Here is a 16901-nt window from a genome sequence, read left to right as displayed (position 1 = left end):
GAACACAACCATCATTCTGTTGAACGCATCAACGTTTACTGGCGTTCTCGGCACAATCCACTTTTATTCAGTTAGCATGTGATGCCGGTAGACGATTTCTTTTTTTTTTTTTTTTGCTCCACTCGGTCAGCTCATCACAGCAGCGCGCGCATGCGCAGTGCGGAAACTACTTTTCAGCGGCTGAACATGCGGCGCACCTGTGGCGAAAGCTGGTCTTTGCTAAAACCCCTTAACAAACTAGCGCCATCTCTCCCCACCTCCTACACCGTAACTTCTCTCGTGTTTCAACCGTGACTCCACGCGGCGCTTGGCTAGCAGACGCTGTCCGGGGCAGGCGGTGGTAAAAGCTCTGGCCCCTGGTCTCACCAGAGCATTCCAGCTTGTATTTTGTCGCAATGTGCTCACGTTAAAAAAAATAGAGCACTGCAGAATCTGCACTGGAGTAATGCGAAAGCACGGATGCTGCTGTTGGTTGCTTCTGCAGAATCTGCACTGGAGTAATGCGAAAGCACGGATGCTGCTGTTCGTTGCTTCTAGTTGCTTAATTCACTTCTTGTTTACCCATTTTAGTCAAATTGCGCCAATCCCTCCTATGCCCTTTTTCGGCTCTACTTTCGGTTGCGTGACGTCACGTCCTCTACGTCACCTTAATTCACTTCTTGTTTACTCATTTTAGTGTTTGGTACTATCAAATTGTGCGCCAGTCTCTACCTATGCCCTTTTTCGGCTCTACTTCCGGTTTCGTGATGTCACATTCTTGACGTCACATTATTTCCCTTCGTGTTTACACATTTTAGTCTTCGGTACTTTCAAATTGCGCGCCGATCCCCTCTTAGGCTCTTTTTCGGCTCTACTTCCGGTTGCGTGACGTCACATTCTTGACGTCACCCTAATTGACTGCCTTAATTAATGTGAGTGAGTGAGATGAGTGAGTGAAAAGACTTTATTTACACCGACATGGACCTCGGGGCAGGGGCTCAGCCAGGGGGAGGGTCTCCTTCCGGCTCTCCTGCGCCGTGGCCGCAGAGAAGGTCTTGGAGTAAGCCTCCTCCGCCAGGCGTAGGACGATCTTTTGTTCATACCCATTTGGGCTGCGGATGTAGGACTGCCAGGTAATTTGATCAAGGGGACCAGTTTCTTTAGCTCCCGGAGAATCGGGGCATTGCCAGATTAGGTGATTTTGACTCAGAGGTACGTTGCAGAGATTGCAAGCCTCCGGGTCCCCTGTCAACTCATTATGCAGAGTAACGCTAGGAAAGAATTGATTGGCCTGAAGTTTTCGCCAGGCCCTGCATCTGAGGGTATTAGGGACCTATCTGGTGGTGGATAGATCCTTCTGTTTAGTCTGGGAGTCTCAGAGAGCTCATTGTAGGTGATGAGGGGGTCTTTGTCTCCGGGTAGCGGGGTCTCTATGGCCGCTCGGGTGTATACATCTCGAGCGAGGCGATGGGCAGCCTCATTGCCTGGTAGACCCTCATGAGCTGGAACCCAGATGACTGAAACCTGGGTTTCAGACTGGCCGCTTGCTTGGAAATTAGGCCTTTGCCGAAGTTCCTAACAGCCGCCTTATTATCTGAAAGGATATATATATATATAGTTCTGGCTTTAGTGCCTGTACATGCTAGCGCTATCGCAGCCTAGCTATTAAAGCGTTACGCGTATTAATAGATCCGATTACCTTCTGGGCGTGGTTCCCATCTACCACTGCTATGACCGCGACCCCTTCTAGGCCGTAGGCTGCATCGCAATAGGCTGATTTCTAAGGAGGGTCGTTTATTAGTTTGCTTTCAATAAATTTTGCTCTATGCTGTCTTCGTTCCTTGTCATGAATCGGGTGCATATTCTTAGGGATCGGTGCGATTTTGAATAGTTTCCGCGTCTCGAGCTCCAGGAGTTCAGCGACATAGGGTGGCTCACCTGACTGAAGCTGTAGTTCTTGCAGCATTTTTCGGCCCACTACAGTGAAGTTGAGCCGCCAAATCTGGGCCTCCCTGACCACTTTAGATATCTCTTCCCATGTATTATGCATTCCCCATAGCTAGAAGCTTCTCTGTCGACGAGTTGGGGGGGGGGGGGGGGGGATGCCTAAAGCCCTTTTGAATGACGTTCTGATCATTTTCTCTAACTTCTCTACTTCACCAGGAGTGAGATTGAGAAAGGGGATGGCATAAGCTATCCTGCTGATTACGAAGGCACGAAGCAGTTTAATTAGGCAGTGCTCTCTGGGGCCTTTGTTCCTGAGAGAGATTCGTCTGAATATCCACGTTACCTGGCCGACATACGTCTGCAGCTTTTTCAGGATGGTGGTGTTTTTCCTATTCTGCTGTACAAAAAACACCAGGATCCTAATGGTGCTGACTCTCGGTACCTTGCTCCCTCCCACGTATACCTCCACTGGTTTGTGTAGGTGCGGTAGGTGGTATTCTCTGGTTAGTTGTGATTTGCTGCACATTGAGAAAAGTTCAGATTTGTGAGGAGAGCAAAATAGTCCTCTATCTAGGGCGTAGTTTTCAATTATATACGCCGCTTCCTGCAGCCTATGCGATATCGGCGCTGGTGCCTCCATCGGTCCTACTTTAGTTTTTGGTACTTTCAAATTGCGCGCCAATGCCTTCCTGCGTCATTTTTGGCTCAAATTCAGGTTGAGTGACGTCACATTCTTGACGTCACCTTAACTGACTGATTTAATTACCTATTTTAGTATTTGATACACCCAAATGTGACGTCAAGCCATTCACTAATAAGACCATTGTCGCCTTTACTTTTACATTTTTTGCCTCTAATTATACCTAATTAACTTATTGGCCTAATTACTTTTTCGGGCGCATTACGTCACCCTCTATCGAGTGACACCACTCATTAACTTTACCACTTCTCACTTATACTCACAACTGCTGCGGACAACTTTTACATTTTTTGCCTCTAATTAAATACCTGTTCAAGTTATTGGCCTAATTATTTTTTCGGCAGCAACATTACGCCACCCTCCAACGATTGACACCACTCATTATTCTTTATCACTTCTGAATTACTCACAACTGCAGCGGACACTATTTTGCGGACGCGGTCTGCGGGCAGAAATCTGTGAACATAGCGAAGTAATGCTCTCGAATTAATATTACCATAGTCATATTACTCACTGATGAAACATCAATACAGAATGTAGAAAAGGATTTTGTGCTAAGTTTCACCTGTTGGTGTCTTACGCGATTTCGGCGTCGGTTGAACTCGCCTTCACCTCCGTCGTTCATCACCCGTTGGCCAAACTGTGCGACATGCTTTAAAAAACTCTAGCTAGCCGGCAGAGGGGAACAATTAAGGCGAAAGCCTTTAATGGCTCATGCTATCGCGGACAAAGTGTGTCCCGCTATTGCGACGTTCTGATTGGCCAGAGCGGGATGCGTCCCTGCCATCTGCAATACCACACTTCAACGCGCGCCGAGGAACGCGACAGGAGCGACGGTGTACCGTCCAAAAGAGATAGAGAGAGAAAAAAAAAACTTCATTGTCGGAGTAGCCTTACTGGGTCATAGTGAGTAGCCCCGATATACAATTGGGCGCCGTAAACCGCGCTGAAGAAGTCGCCGCAAGCAACCAGCTAACGGCCACTTGGCTCTGTTGTTGTTGTTGTGGCTGTAAGAAGAAGGAAAAGAAAATGCACGGGCCTGCTACTGGTTCTGTTGTTGTGGCTGTAGGAAGAAGGAAAAGAAAATGCACGGGCCTGCTACTGGTTCTGTAAGAACCAGTAGCAGGCTGGTTCTGTGAGAACCAGTAGCTAACGGCCACAATTGGCTCTGTTGTTGTTGTGACTGTAGGAAGAAGGAAAATGGATGGATGGATGGATGGATGGAATATAGGAGCGTCCCCTTTGAAACAGGGTGGTAGCAGTAGCTATCATGCTCATTTTTCTCCCTATATCTTAATTATTGATTTAGATTGGTTAGATAAACCATCATTCTATTTATTAAATTTTTGTTTCTACATTACTAACATTATGCCACTTCTCTGCTTTTAAGCCACCAATCTTCCAGTCGTTTTTTGCTAGTTTCCACCACCGGTTTATTCACCCGGCCACTGGTATCTCTATACCCCAGAGTTTCAGGAACAGTTACTGCGCCTGCATCAACTTCCGGATGGATACCATTAAATTTGAGTATAATATGGTCAATTGTTTCACTGAAGTTACCACATACAGCACATGCGTCATCTTCATTGTTAAATTTCCTTTTGTAGCTGCGTGTTCTAAGGCACCCTGATCTAGCTTCAAAAAGTAGGGCACTGCCTCTTGAGTTGTCAAAGAAAGCTTCCTTCCTGATCTGCATTTTCCACTTTCGGTATAATTCCACACTCTGTTCCTTCTCCATCGAATTTATCCAATTTTTACCTTCTGCGTTTTTCACCTGTTGCTTAATGCTCTTTATTTCTCCGTCCTTGTGACTAGCATACTTACTAGTTAGTTTCCTAGTTCTTTTCCTCCATTGTGAGTCAACGTCTTTTTAGTAAAGGTATTTAAATACTTTAGCTGCCCATCTGTTACTGTCCAATTTCCTCAAGCGTTCCTCATATAATATTTTACTCTGAGCTTCCCGTAGTTCGAAAGATGCATAGCCCATATCTCCCTAGCCCATATCTCCCTGTACCGCCTCATTTGTGGTTCTACGGTGGGCACGTAGTGCTAATCGTCCAACGGCTCTCTGATTTATTTCTAATGTCGACTGTACCTCTGATGTTAGGCACAAAACCGCATTCCCGAAAGTAAGCCCGGGCACCATAATTCCTTTCCAAATACCCCTCAAAACTTCATACCTGTTGTATCCCCACAATGCCTCATTATTCCGGCATTCCTTCGTCCTTTGGCCTTAAGTGACTGCTCATGCTTTCCAATGTATGCCAATCCTTCGTTTACCCATACCCCAAAATATTTGTATTCTGCTACTCTGGGTACTTCATGGCCTTGTATTTTATGACCCTGAACAGTTGAGCCGTTGAAAATCATCAGACCCGACTTAACTGCGCTAAAACTGAAGCCTAGAGCGTCCCCTTCGTCTCCGCAATACTTAACTAGAGTTTGCAATTCTTCCAGACTCTGAGCTAGTAGCACAATATCGTCTGCATACATCAAACCGGGGAGGCGCTGCTCTACCGCCTTTCCACCTAATCTATATGACAGGTTAAAACCTAGGTTACTGTCTTGTATCCTGCGTTCCAGGTTTATCATATAAAGCATGAACAGCAGCGGTGATAGAGGACAGCCTTGTCTTAATCCTTTGCATACTTTGACATCTTCCGTACTTCTTATCCCTTCCCATGTAATTTCTACTGTGTTATCCCGGTATATTTCCTGTAGGAACTCTATTATCTCATAACCGATACCTTCTTCTTTTAATATGTTCCACAGGAGTTCCCTGTTTACGTTGTCGTACGCCCCGTTGATGTCCAGGAAGACCAAATACAAAGGTCTATTTTCCACTCTAGATATTTCTATGCATTGGGTAAGCACGAACCGGCTATCATCTAAGCGCCTACCATTTCTAAAGCCGTTCTGAAGTTCTCCGAGTATCTTGTTGCTTTCTAACCATGACTGCACCTTTAATTTCACCGCCTGCATGGCCAACCTGTACGTAACAGATGTTATGGTAATCGGCCTGTAGGATTTTATGTGCATCCTTTCTCCTTTCCCTTTATAAATCGAATTCATTTTACTCTGCCGCCAGCTGTCCGGACTTTCCTTATTCGTTATGACTGTTTCCAGAGCTTTTAACAACGTTACCTCACTTTTTGGACCAAGTTCATTAATCAGCTTGATCGGAATTCCATCTATTCCTGTAGATGTGTTTTTAAGAATACTTTTTCCGCCTTTTTCCAGTTTAGATTGGTCAGTTCTAAGCTGCTTTGTATTCTGCTACCTTGTGCTGCTTCCTGATTTGCGGAGATTACCCTATCGTCGCTTTTAAATGACTCTGCTATAACTGATGTAATGTAGTTCACTGCGTTGTCTCCCTTTAAACAATTTCCCTCGTTATCTTGAATCCGATCTTGCTTTCTTTGATTCCTTTTCCCTAGCCAGCTTATATGGTTCCAGAATTTTCTTGCTCCGCCTCTAGAGGCATCGTGTATGTCAGCCATCCAGCGATCAGTGGACTGCTTTATTTTACATTGAACAAGGGCCTGTACCTCAAGTTTCTTTTGTCGATATGATTCCCATTTTTGGTCGATTTCCTCCTGAGATACCTGTGTTTTCTTTGCCATTCGATGTTCCCTTGAAGCAGCCCATCGTTGTTCAATAGCTTCCCTGATTTCCTTATTCCACCAGCTCCGTGGCTTTCTCTTTCCATTCCAGCGGTTTGCTACTTTAACCTCCTTAATTTTCCTCCTTATGAGTAGTTCTACCTGTTAATAATCCCAGTCTTCCATGGGGCTTTTCTCTATTTCTTCCTCTATGTCTGCTGCTATCTGCGCTATTTGATCGTCGTTTAATTTTGCGTTTACTTTTTGTCTAAGTTCCATTTCTCTTTTCATCAAGGGTCCCATCTGCAGACTAATACGTTTATGATAACTTCCCAGACTACACTCCCCTTCTTCGTCTATTTCCATTTTTGTGACCTTGCTATAAATTCCTTGCGACATTAGACAGTAGTCAATGGTCGTCTGCCTGTTGCGGAATTCCCAAGTGATTTGGCCTTCACATTTTGTTTCTCTATTTACTATAAGTAGATCGTGTCGCTCATAGAAATCTAGCATTAGCTTCCCGTTACAATCCGTGTATCCATCCAGATCATCGATGTGGCCGTTCATGTCCCCCAGCAGAATATTATTGGCCCCGTCTCCAAACTGGCTTATATCGTCACTGAGACATTCAACAAGATCCTTATTTTCTTGCCTGCACTGATGTCCTGTTCCTAAATAAACGACCCCTAGCCATGTCCTTATGCCGGCAATTGTTCCTGATACACAGATATGTTCTTTACAAGATGATTTAATTCTTTGCCAATTTGTTCCCTGGTGTATCAACATACCTACCCCTCCACCCTTTTTTTCCGTTCTCGTTCTGTTGCACTCTTCCCAGACGCAGCCTTCTATAAACGGCGGATCTTCTAGATCCCTGAGATGAGTCTCGCAAAGAGCGTACACACCTATTTTGTCATCCTTCAACTGCTGTTCTATATCTGGCCATTTCGCTCTTTTTCTACCTCCTTGCATGTTTATGTAGCTGATCCTAGCGCTAAATTGCTTTTTTTTTTTTTGTACTTTTCTTTCTCGACCTCCTCCTTGCCATTTTTGGGGGCTCAGCCTCCGTTATTACACTTTCTTCTGCTTCACTTCTAACTACCTCTGTGCACGGAGTCCTCGCGGACCCCCTTAAAAAGCTATATATCCCTGCCAGCCAGGCGCCAGCCGATCTCTGCTCCCACCCTTCTGTTACAGTGAATGCCATCTTGCTGAAAAGCCCTACCAAAACCTGCTTTATGTACCTCCCTGTTTACCTCAACCACTTCGAAACATTTCTCCAGGCTTAACTTTCTTATGTCCTGAATTACTGTCACCACGTCCTTTTCCAGCTTTCCGTTCAATCCTAGCACCTCCGGTACTGTACATACAACTATCTGCGTTTGCTGTGCTATCTCCCTGAAATCGTCAACTCCCTTAGCTAAACTTTCCACCACTCCTGCAGCTTACTGCTTCACCATTTAAGACATCGTTTAGCCCCGCGGCTACTATCACCATACTGCGCTCTGCGGAAGTTTTCAACAGCCTATCTTTACTCTCTTTCAACACTGCCCTCATTGTCCTCCCTGGGAAGGCTCCAACTAACACTCTCTTATCACCCTTTACACGTTCCAAGATATCTCGCTTGCACCTGCTCATGTTAGAATGTAAGGCGATAAGCACCTGGGCCTTCTCTCTCCCTCTCCCAACTGTTGGCTCCTGCTTTAGATTATCTGTGTCCTTCTCTCTGGGATTTTCATTCTTCCTTACTTCCTTCTTTTTTCCCGGCTTCTTAGCAGCTTCTTCTAAATAGCTCTGTCGGTTCGAATCCGCCTGACCTACTTTGCTTATGCCTTCCATGCCAGTGCTGGCCCCAGCCACGTGGCCCGCATTGGAATGTTCGTCCTTGTTGGTTCCAAGGACAAAATTCGCCTGACCTACTTTGTTTACGCCTTCCATGCCAGTGCTGGTCCCAGCCACGTGGCCCGCACTGGAATGTTCGTCCTCGTTGGTTCCAAGAACAAAATCCGCCTGACCTACTTTGCTTACGCCTTCCATGCCAGTGCTGGTCCCAGCCACGTGGCCCGCACTGGAATGTTCGTCCTCGTTGGTTCCAAGGATGAAGTCGGCCTTTTTCTTTTCCATTTGAGGAAGCTGTCCAACCAGTTTCTGATTTTCTGTCCTTAACAAACGTACTTCATTTTCTAAATCATCCACACGAGACACTAAACTGCCCCTTTCTTGATCAAATCTATCTAAGCGCGCACTCAGCACGCAACACCGACACAAAAAGTCGCTGCCTTCCGCTTCACCTACAGAGTCAAAACGCGTTTCCTTGAGATTAACCTGCGCCTCACACTGAGTACACTTTACCTTCTTTTGATTGCACATCTTAAGCGTGTATCGACTGAACTATATCTATTACGAATTCTCAGAATATACAAACTGCCAAAAGAAGACACAAGAAACGACTAGCAAACACACGTTAAAATCAATTCTGCGAAAGCCAATAGCCTAGAAAAAAATAATTTATCTAAACACAATAGTTAAAAAATGAACGCTGAGAAAACCTAGCTGCCGGCACGAAAAACCAGGCCGCTAGGACAAAGAGCTAAAATCTATTCTTTAGGCTGCACCTAAAAAACGTTTAATGCCAGAACCCTAGCTAGTGAAGCTAGTTTAGCAGTGCTCTTACAAGAACTAGAAGGTATGAAATGGGATGTCATAGGGCTTAGTGAGGTTAGGAGGCCGAATGAGGCATATACTGCACTGAAGGATGGGCATGTATACTGTGTTATCGAGGTTTACCGGAGAGGCGAGAACTAGGAGTAGGTTTCCTTGTCAATAAGTATATAGCGGGTAATATCGATGAATTCTATAGTATTAATGAGAGGGTAGCAGGCATCGTAATTAGGCTTAATAAGCGGTATAACTGAGGGGGCAGTTACTAGTTGAGTTTGCAGAGCGCAATAACTTACGAATCATGAATACCTTCTTCAGCAAACAGAAGAACCGGAAATGGACATGGAAAAGTCCGAACGGGGAGACTAAAAATGAAATCGACTTCATAATGTGTTCAACCCCCGCCATTATGCAAGATGTAGAGGTAATCGGGAAAGTGCGATGCAGTGACCACAGGATGGTGAGGTCCCGAATTAGCCTAAATCTGAAGAAGGATCGCAACAGATTAGTAAGAAAGAAACCCATCAACGAATTAGCGGTGAGGGGGAGGGCAGAAGAGTTCAGGATCTCGCTACAGAATAGGTATTCAGCTCTAACCGAGGATGGCGACATTACCCTAGAAGCAAGGAACAATAATTTCAGAGATATCATTACTGAGTGCGCGGTAGAAGTAGGTGGTAGGATAGTTAGAGAGGATACCGGTAAGCTGTCTAAGGAGACGAAAGATTTGATTAAGAAACGCCAGAGAATGAAAGCTTCCAATCCAACAGACCGGATCGAATTGGCCGAGATATCAAAGCTAATCAATAAGCGCAAGGTGGCCGATATAAGGAAGTATAACATGGAGAAAATTGAGCATGCTGTAAAGAACGGGGGAAGCCTTAAAGCGGTAAAGAAGAAATTGGGCATAGGCAAAAACCAGATATATGCGATAAGGGACAAGGCGGGCAACGTCATCACAAATATGGATAAGATAGTCAAAGTAGCCGAGGAGTTCTATACAAATCTCTACAGTAGCCAAAGTAGTCAGGACCGTAATGAGATTGGCGGTGGGAAAAAACAGTCAGACGTTCCACCAGTGACGAAGGACGAGGTCAAGAAAGCATTAGAAACTATGAAAAGGGGGAAATCAGCTGGAGAGGATCAGATAACTACGGATTTGCTGAAGGACGGGGGGGGGGGGGGGGATATCGTGTTAGAAAAAGTGGCCACTTTGTATACGCAGTGCCTGGTGTCATCGACGGTACCGGAACCATGGAAGAATGCAAACATTATCATCATTCATAAGAAAGGGGACTCTAAGGACCTTAAAAATTACAGACCAATCAGCTTACTGTCTGTTACGTATAAGGTATTTACTAAGGTAATCGCTAATAGAATCAGGACAACCATAGACTTCAATCAAGCAAAGGATCAAACAGGGTTTCGGAAACGGTACTCTACTATTGATCATATTCATACAATCAATCAGGTGATAGAAAAATGCTCAGAATATAACCAGCCCTTATACATAGCATTCATTGATTACGAAAAAGCATTAGACTCAGTTGAAACCTCGGCGGTGATGCAGGCATTGCGAAATCAGGGGGTAGACGAGCCGTACGTGAAAGTGCAGGAAGATATATACAGTGGATGCACAGCAACCATAGTTCTGCATAAGGAAAGTAACAAAATTCCCATAAAGAAAGGTGTTATGGCAAGGAGACACAATCTCCCCAGTACTATTCACAGCTTGCTTAGAGGAAGTATTCAGAGACCTGGAATGGGAGCAGTTAGGGATAAGGGTAGATAGAGAATACCTCAGTAATCTGCGATTTGCTGATGACATTGCCTTGCTAAGCAACTCGGGAGATGAACTACAAATAATGATTGATGACCTAGACAGGAAAAGTAGAAAGGTAGGCTTGAAAATCAATATGCAGAAGACTAAGGTAATGTTCAACAGCCTCGGGAAGGAACAGCAGTTTACATTAGGTAGCGAAGTACTGGAAGTAGTAGGCGAATATGTCTACTTAGGACAGGTAGTAACCGCAGATCCGGACCATGAAAAGGAAATAACGAGAAGAATAAGATTGGGATGGAGCGCATTTGGCAAGCACTCGCAGATTATGTCCAGCAGCTTACCGGTATCGCTAAAGAGGAAAATATATAACAGTTGCATCTTACCTGTACTCACCTATGGCGCTGAAACGTGGAGGCTAACCAAGAAAGTTCTACTTAAGTTGAGGACAACCCAGAGGGCTATGGAACGAAAAATGGTAGGGGTAACATTAAGAGATGGGAAGCGTGCAGAGTGGGTCAGAGAAATAACTCAAGTTACCGACATTCTAGTGGAAATTAAGAAGAAGAAATGGACATGGACAGGACATGTAGTGCGAAGAGAGGATAACCGATGGTCGCTTAGGGTAACAAACTGGATTCCAAGGGAAGGAAAGCGTAGCAGGGGGCGGCAGAAAGTTAGGTGGGCGGATGAGATTAAGAAGTTCGCAGGGGTCAAGTGGATGCAGCTAGCACAGAATCAGGTTAAGTGGAGAAATATGGGAGAGGCCTTCGCCCTGCAGTCAGGCTGATGATGATGATGATGAAAAAATTATTTATCTAAACACAATAGTTAAAAATGTACGCCGAGAAAAACCTAACTGCCGGCGCGAAAAATGAGGCCGCTAGGACAACGAGCTAAAATCTATTCTTTAGGCTGCACCAAACCTAACTAGCTGAAAGCGAAATAAAGTTAATAAAAGAAAGAACTCATCTGTTTGACGCTTCGGAAGCTTCCGCTGTCGCCAGTCCGTCCGTTTCCGGTAGCCACGTGCAATCGGAGGAGCGATGGAACACGCGTCCGCACCACGCGGCTGTCAACTGTCAACAGAAAATGCATGGGCCTGCCACCTTGCGGCAACTTCTTCAGCGCGGTTTAAGGCACCCAATTGTATATCGGGGCTACTCACTTAATGGAGAAAGTGTGATAGATACAGCGACTTTCCTGTAAAGCAATTATAACAATATGTAGCACTGCAACGAATGCCGACAAGAGGCTAACGATGGGCGCAAATTATAGGATAGGAAGAGTAGGCTTTCGCCATTCTCCTCTTAAAAGATATCTAAGAGATCCTCTAAGTTTTTAGCAACAATCTGTGTATGATAGGCTCTGCAGATTTGACTGGTTTGTGAGCTGCCGTTAAACTTGAGAAGCGTGGCAGCAGTTGCCTTCCATGCGTTTGACCGTAATGAACATTCGTTCATTACGGCCAATTTGCAATACGCCGGCGCGGGTCCGCGGGCACAAACTGAAATACTATGTGCGATCTAATATACTGCTGTCTTTTTTTTTCTGGTGTCTAGCAACAGCTTTGGAATAATTCCGCGACAGCAACCCACTCCACTGCAAAACCAAATGTGCTCTTTCTTTGCGAGTTTTCTTAAGTAAACGGAGTCTTGCTTGATTGGTCCCGACTCCCTTCATTGCTAATATGCAAGTGTTACTTCTGTTTAGGTCAATTGCTTCCAGTCACCGAAGGGTAAGTACTTGCGTCACTTGATGTCCGTTCTGTCATGACTATAGCAACTGTTGATTTCCTTTATGTTTAAATCATGCAGTTACTATTTGCACTCCACTTCTGGGCAAAATCTTGTTGAAGAAAAACTTAATTGTATGGAAATATAGGTTACTGCAACTAACTGACCTTTCGGTAGCAATTGCTTAATTTCACCTTCCTACAAAGGCGGCGGTCCATTATCTTTTTTGATCTCTTGCGGTTGCTGGTGACCATTTGTTGGAACTATTAATTCACTGCATCATTTCGTGCTTCAGCCATTTAAATTAGAGATATGATAATTAATGCAATTGGAAGACAAGCGAGAAAAAATATTTGTTCCATTTTATTTCTCAGAAAATATGTTTCAAAAAGGAACAAAAATCGATTGCGTCCAGCTATATTCTACAACCGACCTATTGTTTCTTTAACGCCAAAATGAATATAACTTTTTTTATAATTGTATCATTAGAATCCCAGCAATGCTCCGGATGGAGAACCAACGCAAGATTTCTCGTCAATGTTTTCTGACTGATACGCATTTGCATCAGCTTGCCAGATTCATTGCTCCTGGCCTCGGTGCACAGCGGACAAAAGCAGATGCTCCGCTGTAAGCCCGTTGAGTACTTACACATTAGTGCCCCCATTCAAAATCTAAGACAAATTTCATTCACAGGCTGCAGACATTGGGGAACCGAGGTACGCGATAGCTAGCTAGGTGACGGAACTGAAAAGTTGAATGGAGCAAATATTTTGTTGCCACAAACGTAAAAATGTTTCCGGAAGTGAAACATAGTCAAATCACAGTGAAAAATTGGACTAATCACTTAAGCTTCGATATATGCTGAAAAAAAAAAAAATGAGGGCGTCTCTTCTTGGGGGAAGAAGCGCCGTGAACGGCAGAAGCCGGGTGTCCCATACCCCCGCCTTTTCGGTCAAAAGAGGCGCGGGATATCCCCCTTTACGGTTACCCGTCGTCCCTCTATGAAGTTTGAGAATGAGAACACATTTAAAAGTTAGGCCGGCCAGGAAGTACGTGTGTCGGTGTGTACGTGATTGAGGAATAAGCTCAAGAGTCAAGAAGGTGACTTTCTGTTACAAACATTGAATATTTATAGATATATAGTAGTCAAAATTGCACTGCATAATAATAGAGTACTATAAAAAAAAAATTAAAACGCCACGACAAGATTGATAAAAGACGACTAGTTAAATGACAAGAAGAAAAACCGACAATGAAGAAAACACTGCGGTAAAAAGAATAATATAAAGATAATAAAGGAAGTATTCCAGATATAATAAGTATGGGCTAGGGTTACATAGAAAACACAGCGTAAAAATATTACTGAGTCAGGTAAAGATTAATAAAGGCGAAAACAATGTTCGATTTCGATTAAACAGTCTGAGCAAAAAGGAAATCTCACGCCTTTTTTATTGTTAGTATATTGGATTGGAAAACATTAATAGTCAGCAATGAGCGATTTGTGGGCGCTACACTTAGATGGCCTCAAGACCGTTCCACTCAGTAGCCCGAACTTGCGTTAACGGGTCTGAGCATCGCTCAAAAGAAGGGACTGGTAGTAGGTCCGCTGGTGGTGGCGCTTTTTTGCAGCTCCATAATATGTGATCATATACTGCTATTTCGCCGCATTGTTTACAATTTGGATTGTATTGTGCTGGATACATGTGCGCTAATTTAGAAGGGCTGAAGAAGGCACGCGTCTGGAGCCTGAGTTGATCGGTAGCGACGGCCGTACAGATGAAGAGAACGATGCGTCGATCGCGGGCCCGGTGAAACTCAAGACGCTTTCCCAGAGCGGCCGCGAGAGAGGTGCGGAAGGCTGAATCTTCCCAGAACACACTGCCGCGGGCGTGCTGCGGTGCGTCAAGGACGCGTGGTCGCTGCCCCGCCGTAATGTTGAAGCCTGCTCAGAGGAGCAGTCCCGTGAGTTTCGCTCTATATCTGAGGTAGAAGATACCGTAACTTCCGCTGTATAGGTGAGGCAGCTGTGGCACCGCGAAACAAGAGGCGACGTTACGACGGTGGTTGGCCGGTAGCTCGAAGCTGCGTGGGGTTGTCTCTGCTCCGGGCTGCTCTTCCGGGCTGCTCCGGGGACATTCGAGACGTACTGCCGGCTGCCCAGCGCGCGGGTATCCACTAGCTCTCACCAGATGCCGAAGGCAAACTCCCTCTCCGGTTCTTTCCTCCACTCTCTCCCTTCGCATTCCATTCGCGGGTCGCTTGGAAAATAAAGCAGTCAGCTTAGGACCTCCGTTCTGTGTGAACATGATCTTTTCTTTTTTTTTTTTTTTTTTGGCTCGGACCAGCAACATGCTTGCTGCAGATATATCTCTTAAGCCTACCCTTCCTCTCATATCGTTTGCCTTCTATTTGCCTTTTACTATTTTCGCTTATCTTGGGCCACTTTCTCTTTCATTCTTTCCTGTTTCCGCTTTGTTATTTCACCTATGACACATTAGTCGTTTTGTAGTCATGATGAGTCATGTCTACTTATTGTAATTATTATCAACTATTGTTAAACATTTTTACTTCTCTTTTAGTCAGTTGCGGTCATTTAAGTCGTTTGAAATATTGGTCCTTTCGTTGTCATGATGAGTTCCTATTCATGTGATCATTATCACTCATCGCTAAGCATACTTCCTCGGAAACATACCAAGAACACTCACTGGCCAAAAACTGGCAAATGTTCAAGAGCAAAGTTTCAGACCTTATTAATCTTTATAGTCCTAGTCAACGAGTTTATTCCAAGAGTAATGCGCCCTGGTACGACCGCTTTCTGAACCACCTCTCTAACAAAAAGAAACCCTTTTTTCGCAAAGCTAAACACTCTCTGGAACCTGCACTCTAGCACGCATATAAATCAGCTGCTGTAACATATTTTAAAGCACTGAAAGCTACTAAATTTTTGTTCTTCCATTTGACCCTTCCAAGTGTTCTAAACCTAATCCCAAGCACTTCTGGAGCATTTTGAAAGGAAACAAGCATACTGTATCACTTTTAACACCAAACGGAGAACCAGTACCTGATAACCTGCGTGCTAGTAAACTTAACAACACATTTGTACATGCGTTTTCATCTGCATCATCTGCACCAATTTCCAGTTCACCTTCGCATGTTCAGCCTACTAATTAGAGTGGTATGGATTTGGTAAAATTTAATTTGACAGACATGAAAACTGTTATCAATGAACAAAAAACAAAGTCTGCCTGTGAAATTGATGGAATTGATATTAAATTCTTGAAAAACACTTGTGAATACGTACTCGAATGCATTTTACACAATCCTATTTCAATAAAACACTACCATGCGATTGGAAGATAGGCAAAATCTATTTTCATAAGTCCGGAGACATCCATGATCCGTTGAACTATCGGCACATGTAGCTCACATCAATGCCATGCAAAATAAAGGAGCAATTGGTAAGCCATCTCGAATGTAACAATTTTTCAACTATTTACAACATGGATTCCGTAAATCTTCTTGCGATACTCAGCTACTTTCCTTCACTAACAGTCAAGGGCGTAGCCAGGGGGAGGGCTTATGGGGCTTCAGCGCCCCACGAAATTTTTTCATACTGTCATACACCGCAGACCAAAACAACCACCAGAGCCGGAAATCAATCTGAACTTTGTCTCCAGCATGTCTTTTTCACGCTCAAAAAAAGATGTCGGTGGGAATAAAAAAAAAGCAAAAGGTGCATTTAGTTTTCTGAAATTGTGCATCGGACCATACAAAGGAGACAAAGCCATACTATCAGACGAACTGACAAAGCACGCAGAGATGGAATACGTGGAGAAAAAAAAAAGCTACGAGAGAGCGTGACGCCACATGCGCAGTCTCCACAGGCCAAACTCGATATTCTGATGCCGCGCGGTCTTCTCCCTCTCGGGCCTCTTGTTCACACTGAATCTCGGTGTTTTTAGCCGCTATTTATGCTCCGGTGAAAATTCTGTTGAAGTGGTTTGCTGAGAGTCCTCATATGTTTTTAACACTTCAGTTTGTTAGAGGTCAGATGCTGCATTATAATCAAAGTTATAAGCAGACTGGAGAGAGGACAGGCAATTATTTCATCTGCGGGTCCGTCAGGAAGACTACGTATTTGAATTAATGTTAATTTTATGGCTGGAAAACTGCCTATGATGAATTATCAGTTCTGAATTTGCTAGCTTAAGAAAATGATTTTCATATGAAACAATACATGCGCAGGTTACTCGATGGAACAAAAGCCCCGGATGGTACTATTCTTCTATGTAATCTTTGCATCTCAGCATGCAGAATTTATGGCGCAGTTGAGTGGTGACATGATGATAGGTATTTCGATACGAGGAGACTGAGCAGCAATGTCAGCCCCCCTCAAAAACATTTCTGACTACGCCTCTGCTAACAGTGTGCACATTTACTTGGACTTAAGATATGTAATAGACTGCATTTTCTCAGACTTTGCTGAAGCTTTTGAT

Source organism: Amblyomma maculatum, chromosome 9 (assembly GCF_055883805.1).
Source record: "Amblyomma maculatum isolate TAMU_Amacu chromosome 9, ASM5588380v1, whole genome shotgun sequence".
Classification (NCBI taxonomy): domain Eukaryota; kingdom Metazoa; phylum Arthropoda; class Arachnida; order Ixodida; family Ixodidae; genus Amblyomma; species Amblyomma maculatum.
Note: the sequence above shows the minus strand (reverse complement) of the source record.